The following is a 12159-nucleotide window of genomic DNA, read 5'->3' as shown; positions in this document are numbered from 1 at the left end:
TGTTTTCATTTTACTAGACATAAGCTGCTAATCTGCTTCTTGTAATCTAAAAAAACAAGTAAATTAAATTGTGAAAATATCATTCTCATCTACTAAACACAGTTCGGTTTTTTGATTAAGTCTTTTACGTCTCAAAGTGTTGCTCTCCCTCCCGTGTCTTTGTTCACACCTACAGCTGCAGGTGGCAGCACCGTCTTGAAGGACACCTGAGCCTAGATTGCTTAAAAGATAACGCATACAAGCAGAGACCCACACCACTTAGCCTTGGTCAGCTTTTTACTGTTCCCCAGAAACACACTTTGACCTTTGGATATTTGTTACCCTGCACAAAGTGACATTGGGAGTCAGCCAGCGGCTTGTTATTGCCCCGACTGTCTCTGTTTGTAAGGAGGTGTAATAATTAGCAAGTTCTCAGCCTGTGTTTTTTTTTTTTTTTTTTTTTAATGTTTCTAATTTGGCCTCGACAGAATTCATGTATGCGCCATGTGACCCTGCTTTCCTTTTTCTGAAGTGTTTCTCATGAAGAGTTGCAAAGGTTTTGATATTCTCCTGCACTCCGTCCTGCATTTCATTACCACCGGTGAGGAACGGTGAAGCTGTTTATGATTTCAAAACAGGGACAAGAGGTTGAACTATTTTGGCTGCAGGGAGGAGTGTTTTTTTACACTGATTTACCAGACTTGGATGCTTGCATCTTATTATATGGACTATTCTTTAACCTCTTCTGTTCAAGTGTGAGAGACTGGGGTGTTTATGGGCTGTGAAAGTTTCCCAGGAATGTGGGGGGCGAGAGGAAATAAGTGTTAATTTAGGTTACATTTTTGAATTTAGCTCAATTTATAGTCTTTTTGATTTAAACCCTTTACAATTTTGGTGACATTTCGTCAAGTAAAATACACAGTCATAAGAATAAACTTTTTTTTTTTTTTTTCGGGACTCTTGCATATTAAAAGAAACACATCTCTTTTACATCTTTACAGAAGTCCACGAACGGGTGTGCATTGAATAAACAGCATGTTACGTATGTTCAACAGATTAAGCTACTTTCTGAAATTACCATGTTGTTACTTAGAATTATAGATGAACATTTTAAACAAAGATGGCCAGAGGGGCACAACCTTTTTAAAAATTGTTTAGTTAAAATTAATCTCAAAATGTAAGAAAAAAAAAAGAAAAGAAAAAACATAATGATCACAAGATTTTTTTGTCATCATTAATTTTCTCACCACTTTTATCACATTTACGTTCATCTAAAGAAACTAAACAGGTTTCGAAACCTGTTTTTTTCTACTAGTCTGAACAAACAAGTAGGGCACCAAGATATCCCAAAATCTTGAAGACAAAAATATATTGAAGAGTTTGATTAAAAAAAATAAAATAAAAATAAAATAAATAAATAAATCAGCTGTGAAGTCCAATTACAAAAGTGAAGTTTGACATGAAAATAACAATGAGCATGAATGTTATTTTTTTTAGTATTAATGTCCATGGATCCTGTCAAGAAAGGATTAATTTCATGAGAGCAAAATTACAGATTTGTTATTTCCTATTTGTCCATCATTGCATATCAGTGATGAATCATGCCTCTCTCACTGGGGCTTTCCTATCAACATTAATGCAACCAGAGTTAAATTAAATAGGTTGCAGCTCCATAGTAAATTTACAGCAGCAAAAAAGAATTAATAAATGAAGTGAAATAAAATATATTTTACTATTTTGTAAACTTTGAAGCAACTCCCACATCCATTTTTTTTTCTTTTTTTTTGTTGCTGAACACTCGTTACAACCACAGCTCCATCTCTTACAAAAATATGTCACTAGGCCAGCTAAGACACCTCCTGTCCCACTGTCTGCATATCAAATTATGACTGACAAATCAAAACGTCTATCTGAACATAAGCTGTCATGTAGATTAAAACCAAGGATATTCAAACCAGGGTGCAGAATACCCCTAAAGTAGACAAATTCTTCCTACTGATCACAGGCAAAAAAATTCTTGTCATAGCTTCTTTTTCTTCCCCTTATATAAAATGACAAAGCCTCTGAACACCTTGACAACCCTGATGGGCGGCCATTGCTGTGAATAAAAGCTAAGGCTGCACTTTTTGCCTTTAATTATTTTGTCCCACATTGCTTCCACTGTTTTACATTTTCAGATGGAGATAATATAACTTTAATTATGAACTCTAATAAAGCACCACTAGTGAGATAACACAAACAGGCCATTGTTGTAATTGTATTCGCCGAGAATGGCCAAACTTCAGCCACCTTTCACTTCTCACACATGTAAAGTGTTTAAAATGTCCCTGCCTTGTTGCAGCAGCATATCTCGACAGGAAATGTCTAGGGTGCCATATTATGGCAGCTCTGCTGAATAAATACAAGTCCAAACGCCTCAAGGCTGTTCGTTGTCATTCATATAAAATAATATGATTCATTATTGTTGGGGACTCCAGATCTGGCCAAACTGTTAACCTTCTGGCTGTGTGGTTTGGAGGTGAGTGTCGCTCAATCCCCTCGATCCTTCCCACCCATGACTTTCACCTCTCTGGCGCTACGGTGTTGTAAGGGTGCAGAGTGGTAGCTGTTACGGTGTGTGTGAGTGAATCCATGTTGCATGTGTGCACGTGTGTGTGTGTGTGTGTGTATGCGTGTGCGTGTCAAGCAAGGGGTGCTTATGGCTACCCATCTGGGAACAGACCTAGGGTGTTTAACAGTGAGGAGATGGAGGAGAGGACTCTGTCAGCTTGGAGGACACAGCACAGCAAGCGCAGAGGTCAGTGGAGCTCACACACACATGCTGCGCTCACGCAGACACACGCACACACACACACACACACCCAGAGAGCAATGCACATTGTCGCCGTCTCTGTCTCGTTCGCACACAAACACGCGCAGACTGCCATTCTGTCTCTTCTCTGTTGTGTTTGCTTTAACATACAAACACAAACAGTGAGCTCTTGAATATCGCTTCGCTCTTTCTCTTCCCTGATCGTGACAGAAAACTCCACAGTGAAGTCAGAAAAGCAGCAGCGAGAAGTATTATCGAGAAGCAGCTCAAACAGGTAACATCTGACACATTACGAGGAAGTAAGTGGGGAAGAAAGTAAGATAATGTGAGGTTTCAGTATGAGTTGAGAGAATCTTACAATAAGATAACCTTGGGGAAAACTATCACTATAATTCAAGGTTATCCATGTGCCATTTTTTTACTCAAAACACAGATGCACTGATTTAATTACTGCTGCTAAAAAAAAACAACATTTGGATATTACTGTAAAACAGAAACACAAGTATTAAAAGCTGATACGGGCAGGTTCATTGGTCAGGCTATCTGCAGCGGCAGAGTCTACAGTAAGTTTCTTTACATGACATGACAAATGTTATTTTAAAGGAGAGCTGTTTTAATAAAGGTGATGGGTGGCATGTAGCCAGAAACTCTCATTACATGTAGTTTGGCACCATAGTGACATTAAACCAAAGGAATATTATGAAAGAATACATTTGTTGTTTTAAAACTCTTCTTAAAATATTTGTGTAGAAATGCTAAATGTCCATTGAGGTTTCTGTCAAATATTAACAGTTAATATTTTTATTTTCCTGTTATCTAGTTTGTGTATATTAAAATGTTAAGCTCACATGTAAAATAACATGGTCGGACAGCTAGTGTAAGCTATTATATCCTTGCACCCTGCTGTGACGACTGTTTAGGAAAAGGTCAGAAGTATTTTGCTCTCCACGTAAATCAGTTTGTTCCACTTCAATACAGCCAAAAGACACTCATTAACTCTTTGTTTTAACCGTTTGATTTTGCATTGTGTGAACTGGTCAATCAGTACAACACATAAAATATACAAGTGTCACACCACCCAATTTCAGCAGTAAAAGTGTATTAGCGCTGCAGGCAATGAGTAATTATTATGCCGGAGCAAAATGCCTTCGTTCGGTGCACTCGCGCACAAGCATGCTCGAACAGGTACGCTCACGCACTTCCCTCCCTTCAAAGGTTGACTTGTCAGCTTGAGATGGCTTCATTCACCATTCATTATTTTTATGTCCTTCTTTTCACCTAAACAGCCTCTGCATATTCACCACGACACTTACTTGTGCATCACGGGAGCGAAAACACGCGCGAGGAAGGCAAACAAACACACACACTCACACACACACCTACACACACACACACACACATGCATGGGGCGTCAAATGTTGGCTGCGCGAGATTTACAGCCCGGCACCATCACCTGTGACTTAGCGACTCTGGAATTAGTCACAAATAGCATATTAGGGCAGCTAATCAGGCACGCCTGAGCACTTGGCTTTCTTTATGTGGTCATAAAGGCGAGAGTATATGGGCACCCTCAGGCCTTGGGGTGAATAATCGTCCTGACCTCCGGTGAACCAAAAGCCACACACAGCTGGGGAAGGGATGGGACGCGCAGGCAGGGGTACTCCCATAAAGACAGGCTTTGATTTACACGCGAGGAGAACTGTACTTGATCAAGAAGCGATTTGTCTTGGTTTTACTGTTACTCTGTTTCACTCAAAAGTGTCGCATATAACAAGAGGGAGGTGATTACATAAATAACGAAGATATTTAGAGATCCACCGGGAAACCGTCAAGTGGCCAGAGTCAGATGATTTCCAACTCCTTTTGGCCCTGATTATTGTTACCAAGTCACAAACTAAACAAATCTGTTAATCCACCATACTAAATGCCATTGTGTTACATTTAATACAGGACTCTGTGGTGTGGTAAAGCTCTTCCACGGTGTGAACACACTGTTGTGGATTGAGAAAGACAAAGCTAATATATATTTTTTTAAATATGTTGGAAAAAAAAAAAAAAAAAAAAAAAAAGAAGAAATTTTTAAGGAGAAATTGCATTTTCAATGTTAGGACATGTCTGTGAATCATTACGGCTGCAAGAGAGCATGTGAAAGTGTTTATGCTTTACAGCTTTCAGTTTGGAAATAGCCTTTCAAAATCTCAAGGATGTTCTCTTGAGAGCAGACGCAAAAGTTGTTCTCACAGCCTTGCTAACTGACACAACAAAAGAAAGGCATTTGTTGTCTCATTTTGGAATATTCTTAAAACCCCGTGTAGAGAAAACAATATGTTTTCAATTTGTTATAAAGAGGAGTCTGAATTGGCTAAAATTGGCATCTGCAGATCAAGGTTTCTTTTAAATCAAGAGATTTAAAAGCAGCTACGAAATTTTAATGAGTGCTTCTCCGATTGTACTATTTGCCTCTCATCTTTTTACAATATTGTTTATGACTAGGGATTTTGTATTACGTTTTTTTTTTGACAATTTACCACGGATGGTAAATTTTATTTTTTTTTAATCACAAATTTGATCATTGTCCAAATTTACTCAGATCCTCATTGACATAAATGCAAATCAATATTTATATTCAATGTATGAGTTTCGTTATGCAAAGCAAACCTATTCAGACACCTTTTCCAAACTGTTTTACTTTGAACACATAACTTCAGTCTTGCATTACCTCCTCATGGGTGAGTGGACTTTGTTGGACACGGAAAACTCTGCCACTACCAAGAAACCTCAGCTGTTCATAAAATAGTAAAGCCACCTACTGCTCTCTGACTTGAATATGTCGAACGAACAGGAGAGGGCAGAAGGGTCAAGAAATGCATAAAAGGACAAGGCATTAAAGAAGAAATCATGGCAGATGAGCACAGAGATGAAGGGAAAAGGAGAAAAGTGAGGTGAAAAGTGTAAAAAAAAAAAAAAATTCTTGTATTTCACACAATTTTCCATTCAGAATGTTTTCTTATCAAGTTGGTTTTGTTTGACGGTCAGATCTAATATGGCGATTGAGTAACTACTTGAACAAAGCTTTGATATTCTAACCCTAATTGACTTGTGTGGCCTTACTAAATCACAGACTTTATTAAACACAGCTCACATAATCACTGTGGTTCTCATCTTCTGTCTTCCTTGCCTCCCTCTTCTTTGTGATTTACCAGCGAGGAGATGAATTTGAAATTTCAGTCATTGAGTTGTTAAATATTGATGGGCCTCCTTAGTCGTTAATGAGGTCTTCGCAAGGACAGGGGACTCAGCCCTTCAGTTCGGCCCCTTGCTTCGCCGCAGCTCGGCTATCTATAGGGGATCCAGGCAGGTCAAAGGTCACTGTAATCTTCCCGTCATAATCTCCCGGACTTCCATGAGATCCTTTAATGTCCTGCCAAAGGTATTCTCTCTAACATCAGCTTTTATCAAATGTAGATTACCATATGTGAATTAAAAAAAAAAGTGAAAAGAACTTTCTAATTATGCAATATGTAGAGCAGCCTTTATTCACTGTTCACGATGTGTCACTTATAATGAGAGCACTGGTGTGTGATTTGATATGATAATAGAAATCTTTAACTGCGTCTCAGCAGACGCCGTCTGTGTCAGAAGTGATCATGGCTGAGAAGAAAAAAAGTGCCTCCGGGCCACTGTAGAGCAAGATAGTTCAATATACGGCACTATAAAACCAAGATGAGACTATTATTATTGCCACTGCTGAAACAAAGTCCTGCCATTTAATCAAATGTTATGTTCTTGAATATGTGATTATTACGTCTTACAAAAGAGATCCAACAAAAATACAGATTTTTTTTTTTTTGGTTTCTGGTGTGTGGTTCATGGTATTGGCTTGTTTTCTTCTTACTTTTGGCAATGAAGCTCTGACTGACAGAGCAAGAGGTACCGGTACTGTGGTTCTTAATCCCAACCATTTACTCTGTAAACTTATGGACTTTAAATGCTCTTTGAAGTCCATATTTACAGTAGCTTGCAAAAGTTTTCAAACCCTTTTCACGTTCCCACACTTTGTGACATTACAGCCACAACAGTGCCCATTCTGATCAAAACAAAGTAGGATATTTTGGAAACAGATTTGTGGTTTTTCAAAGTTTTTACCATGAGAAATCATAAGAGTAATTACACCTCTTGACTCTGACACCCCTAAATAAAATCCTGTATAACCAATTAGAAAAGAGAGTCTATCTGTGAGAAATTTAAGTTCTGCATAAATACAGGTGTACTGTGAAAGCCTCATAAGATTTATTTTAGACCATTAGGGAACAAACGCCACCAGATGGCCAAAACAACACATCAGATTAAACCAGACAGGTCAAAGCTAAAGCTGTAGAGAAACTTAAAACAGAGCTGAGCAGTAAATTTAATTTGAAAATATTGATGCATCAATAACTACAAGACGTATAGCAAAACTATCTGCAGTGCAGACACAAGGATCAATGTGGTTCAGTTGGCCACCACATATGGATTCAAACTGCACCAGAATATGTTTCAGCCAAACCAAGACCTGTGCTTTTAGGTGGACCAGGGTTTGCTATTGGTATCCAAACACACTAGATTTTCCAGGCAAACAAACTGGACTTCGATTAGCGTGGACTAAACAGGACTGGTGTGTTATTTTGCAAAGACTGGGCAATACATCTGGGTTTTAGATTAGATTGAGCTGGTCGGACATTCTCCAAAAAAAACAAATGGAGGGACTGGGCGCATGCACACCACTTATTTCACTGCGGTGTTCCTTTGTATTGTGATGAAATATTAATATATATATTTTTGCAAGGTACTGTGACTAATTTATTCCTGTCAAATATGGTAATAAAGACTTGCAAGTGTAAGGCACATTTGTTTAAAAAACGATTTTGAATAACCAAATTGTTGCAAAGTCAGAGTAACTCGCAACAACCTAATTGCCAATAATCTCCTGTTAGTTCCTGTCACTTAATATTTCCCCATGCTACGCTCCAGCTCCTATAATGATGCCCAGTTCCGTTGCTGGGAACTGGGAGTGCCAAAGATGTCACTGATGGTAATGCAATAAAAACCATTTTGGAGGCATCTCCATTCTTGCACTTAGCCTTTTGGCAGGGGTTTGATCAAGACAGAATAAGCTTGTGACTTTTCAATTCCAGCCATAATTTGTTTCAATATTACATCCCCTGGATAGAGCAAGTGATGGAATTTTTCCCATCCGCGGCCGAGGGTGTGGGGAAGCTGACGATGTCCCATAATAGGTTATCACCAACCATATCTTTTGCAAAATAGAAACCCAACACATGTACATCTGTGGCCTAGTGTCAGAGCCCTAAATATACATCAGAAATGCATTAAATTTGCTGATTGCTATTCTTTTCCAACAGCATGTCAAGCCCCAAATTTATTTTTGTTCTGTGGCTTCCTGATTACTTTCTTTTGCCAGTAGTCTCTCTTGACACTGACGGCTTTGAGGGAAGTGACAACATTAAATTTATTTTCCGTGTGCATGTGTGTGGGTGTGGTGAGCACATGCGACTCGACAGCGTACCAGTGTTTTCTCTTAGATTGTTTGAGGTCCATTGAGTGGAGCCAAGCTCGTTTCATATTGTATGTAATTTACTGAAACCACATTTTGCAGCAACGGAGCTGCTGAAACAGTGATCAGATCTCTGGAGCCACAATGCTCCTCGTCAGGAATGTAGCCGGCAAAAAAAAAAAAAAAAAAGTCCCAGTGAATATTCTCGCTGAACTCCCCAACCCTGCCGTTCTTCTTCTACGGTGAAAATGTCACGAGTGTTCACAATTTTATTAGTTGAATTGGCAGGCATCAGTTCTGCTGATACAGATAAAACAAACAACAACAACAACAAAAAAAAGATTAGCATTAAGATTTATTAGGACGTATGGTAGCAAGAATACATTTATCTGAAACAAGAATGTAACCAGGTTCATGTTCCTGCTGTGCTGTTGAAAGAATGACAGAGAGGGGAAAAAGGAAAACTCTGAATGAACCGACTTAATGAGAAGCCCATTTGGACAGAGGCATCAAGCGATTGACCTCTCTCGAGGCTTAGGAGTGAGCACTTTCACATGTTACTGTCTATAAATTTCAGGCATTGACATAGTGCCCTATTTCATCAGGGGCCAGTCTGACATGCTCTTTGGATTGATGTTCCCCTGGCCCATTTGTCTGTTTTACACTCCTTAGTGTCTTTGTGGTCCGCTAGGCCTGCACCTCTTTGTCGTGATTGGGTATTGACAACAAATCAAAGGACATAATATATGGTGATGCTTGCCAGTATCCCAACAGGACAAGATAGTCTTATGGCCAGCCTGACTGGTTTACATGTGTTCTTTGTGAATATCAGAGAGACTGCTTATTGATTCCCCAGTGGACAAAGACTCATTCTTCTTCCTGTGGCCAATACCTGCTTTAGTTCAAGGTGCGACAACGGAGAAAGCTGGAGGGCACAGAGTTTAGAATTAAGCCATACTTGACATGCAGTGAAAGACCCCTTTCTGTGTAGCGGGCTCCTCTTGACTTAAGTAATAGACTGGGATCGCAGTTATTGCTTAGCCTTCAGAATTCCTTTGCTTACGAGGTAATGTGTATATCAGAAAAGTTTGTTTTCAGCCCCTCAGGCCTACTCAATAAATGAACATAACAGCAGGTCCTTTTCTGTGCCTCTCTGTCACAAACACGCAGTCTCTCACACACACGCTCACCGAGCATCTTTGAAATGGGTTTTGTATTGATTTTTGTAACTACCCTGTTAGATGACGTTGTGCCTTAGCGTGTCATTTCTAGATGGCCCTGCCCCGAGCAGGTCATTGAGGTGCTAACTGTCATTTGGAGGGACAGAAAAGCAATCATAGCTTTTTCATTACTTACTGTTTTCCCTCCCTCCCCCTCCACGTTTTCACTCTCTTTTTACCCCCAGTAGTGGGATCGCCTGACATATTATGGCTTCTGTGATTTAACTGCACTCTTAAATTAAGTGCTGGAATATCAAGCTGTAGCTTCAGAAAAATAAACTCTGTGTCAAGAGATCAAATACCCTGGAGGTCAAAGTCATGAACTTGTACTGGCGCTCTCATCAATTTCAAACTTGTATGGGCTTGTTCAGTTTCAGAAACACAGGAGGATAAGGTCGTAGTTTGATTAGGGCTCTCTGCACAATGCTCCCATTTTACTTTGCGATGTTACTGTAGAATACAATATAATTCCGTTAATTTGTTCCCTAATCGTTTAAGGTAACGAACAAAAACTCTACTGATTGGTTTTCTTCATGAAGATTTGGATTGTGTAATGCTATCCAAATAAAGAATCAAGTGAATTGCATAAATAAGTAAGCAGTGCTCCTTCGCAATCCTGAATAACATGAAGAATTATTGAATTTGTCTGAATATGGAAAAATATCTGAATTTCCATGTCTTATTTATGACAAAATGTATAAAACTATACTTGCATGAAAAATTAAGGGATTTTCTCTAAATAATATCCTTTAAGTTTGATTTGCAAAATCAGAGCTTGAGTTTTTGTGTAATTTATTGTTTTTGTTTTTGAATGCATGTTCAAAATGAAAAAAAAAAAAGAAATAAAATGAAATAAATTCACAACCTTTGACCTCTAGACCCTCCTATGTTAGGGTTTAAAACTTAGCATGTACTTTTTAAACTCAGATTAAACGACCAAAGCATAAAAGCTTCTCTCCTTAGATTTATGATAATGTATGTGAGAAAATATCTGCTCCATCTTAAAAATAAAGCTCTCCTTCTTTCTTGGATCAGAAACATTTACCCAAGGAAAAAATAATAATTTAGCATAGTGAGAGAATACATACAAACTTTATATGTTTTTCTGCCATGGATTTCAACTTCAAGTCACTAAAACATTGTGTGCAAAACAGTGAAAACAATTTGTACAATTGATATTAAATATAGAAAACATGTACTTCTAAATATGTGTCAAGGATTACAAGAATGTATTTTTTGAATTAATCCTTACATAAAATATTTGTTTCTGTTTTGTTGTGTACACAAAAAACGTTGCCTTGTTTGGAATAGTTAAAAGGAAAATAAAGTGTTTGTTCATCTTAAAATTAATTTCAAACCTCAATCAGGACATCAGTAAGAAACAAACTTATACTGTATTCCAAAGTTCTGGAAGCAAATGTGTGACAAAGGATTTATGTAATGACAATCACTCACAGTCTTACCAAACTCAATGGCCTTTAAGTTCCCTTTATTTGCAACAACTTGTGGTAATTCAGCACATGACTGAGACAGTGTTAAAGGTGAATAACTCTCTATCATAGTTCAAATAAGCAAGAAAAGCTGAGGTAATTGAAAACTGTGGAAGCTCATTTTGTATTGTTTGCATGCTGCACACTATGGCTTATGATTTAAGAAAGTCCGAGAGTTATTGGTTGTAATTCAGTTTTTTTTAATAACCTGAAACATACATATCCCTATAAGAGAGGAGAGAAGGAGAGAATATCTCTGTTATAGATATTCTCAATGATTGATACTGTAATGGCAATCAAGGCTCTTCCATGTCACAACGGTGCATTTCCTATCCCAAAAAGGCAGAATGCACTCAATAGAGACAATATACAAGACGAAAGAAAGGTAGTTTCTGTGAGTAGAAGTGCTGCTGCTGCAGAGTGGTGAAGGCTCTTGTTTGGATTTAATCAATGAGCCAACTCAATGCCACAGCCTTGCAGTAACTCCCATCGTCTTATTGGGAACTTAATCACCTGAGCCATTTCGAATTCAGTGGAAGAAGGAATGAGGGTGATGTCACCGCTTCCTTGGATTACAGTAAGCACTTGGGAAAGATGCCAGGGAAAGTAATCACAGATGATTTACCTCAGCCACAAACCTCATTTACTTTGGGTGTAAACTGAAAAAAAGAAAGTTTATTTATGATACGCAGACCCGAAAAACTATTGCAAACAGATGCACTTTTAGTTAGAAATGAATGTGTATGCAATGCATGATAGAGTGATACACAGTGCCTCGTGAAAGTATTCACCCCCTTGGCATTTTTTTTTAAAGTTTTGCGACCTCACAACCTGAAATGAAGTTGGATTATTTCAGAGTTTGCATCATTTCATTGCAGAACATGCCTAGCATCAATATGCATTAATGCTTGAAGCTACCACAGTTGTCAATAGTGGCAACGCGAGTCACTGTTGCCATTCATTTATCTTGAACAAGATTTCATCTTCAACCAGACCACTGCTCATGAGTAAAAAAAAAAAAAAAAAAAAAAAAAAAAAAAAATTATTATTAAAAAAAAAAATTAAAAAACAACCAATTTTTTTCACTAATGTGGTGGGGGGTTT

This window comes from Poecilia latipinna, unplaced genomic scaffold (genome assembly GCF_001443285.1).
Source record: "Poecilia latipinna isolate Pla-1442-1.1 unplaced genomic scaffold, P_latipinna-1.0 Scaffold768, whole genome shotgun sequence".
Lineage (NCBI taxonomy): Eukaryota > Metazoa > Chordata > Actinopteri > Cyprinodontiformes > Poeciliidae > Poecilia > Poecilia latipinna.
This window is presented reverse-complemented; position numbering follows the sequence as displayed.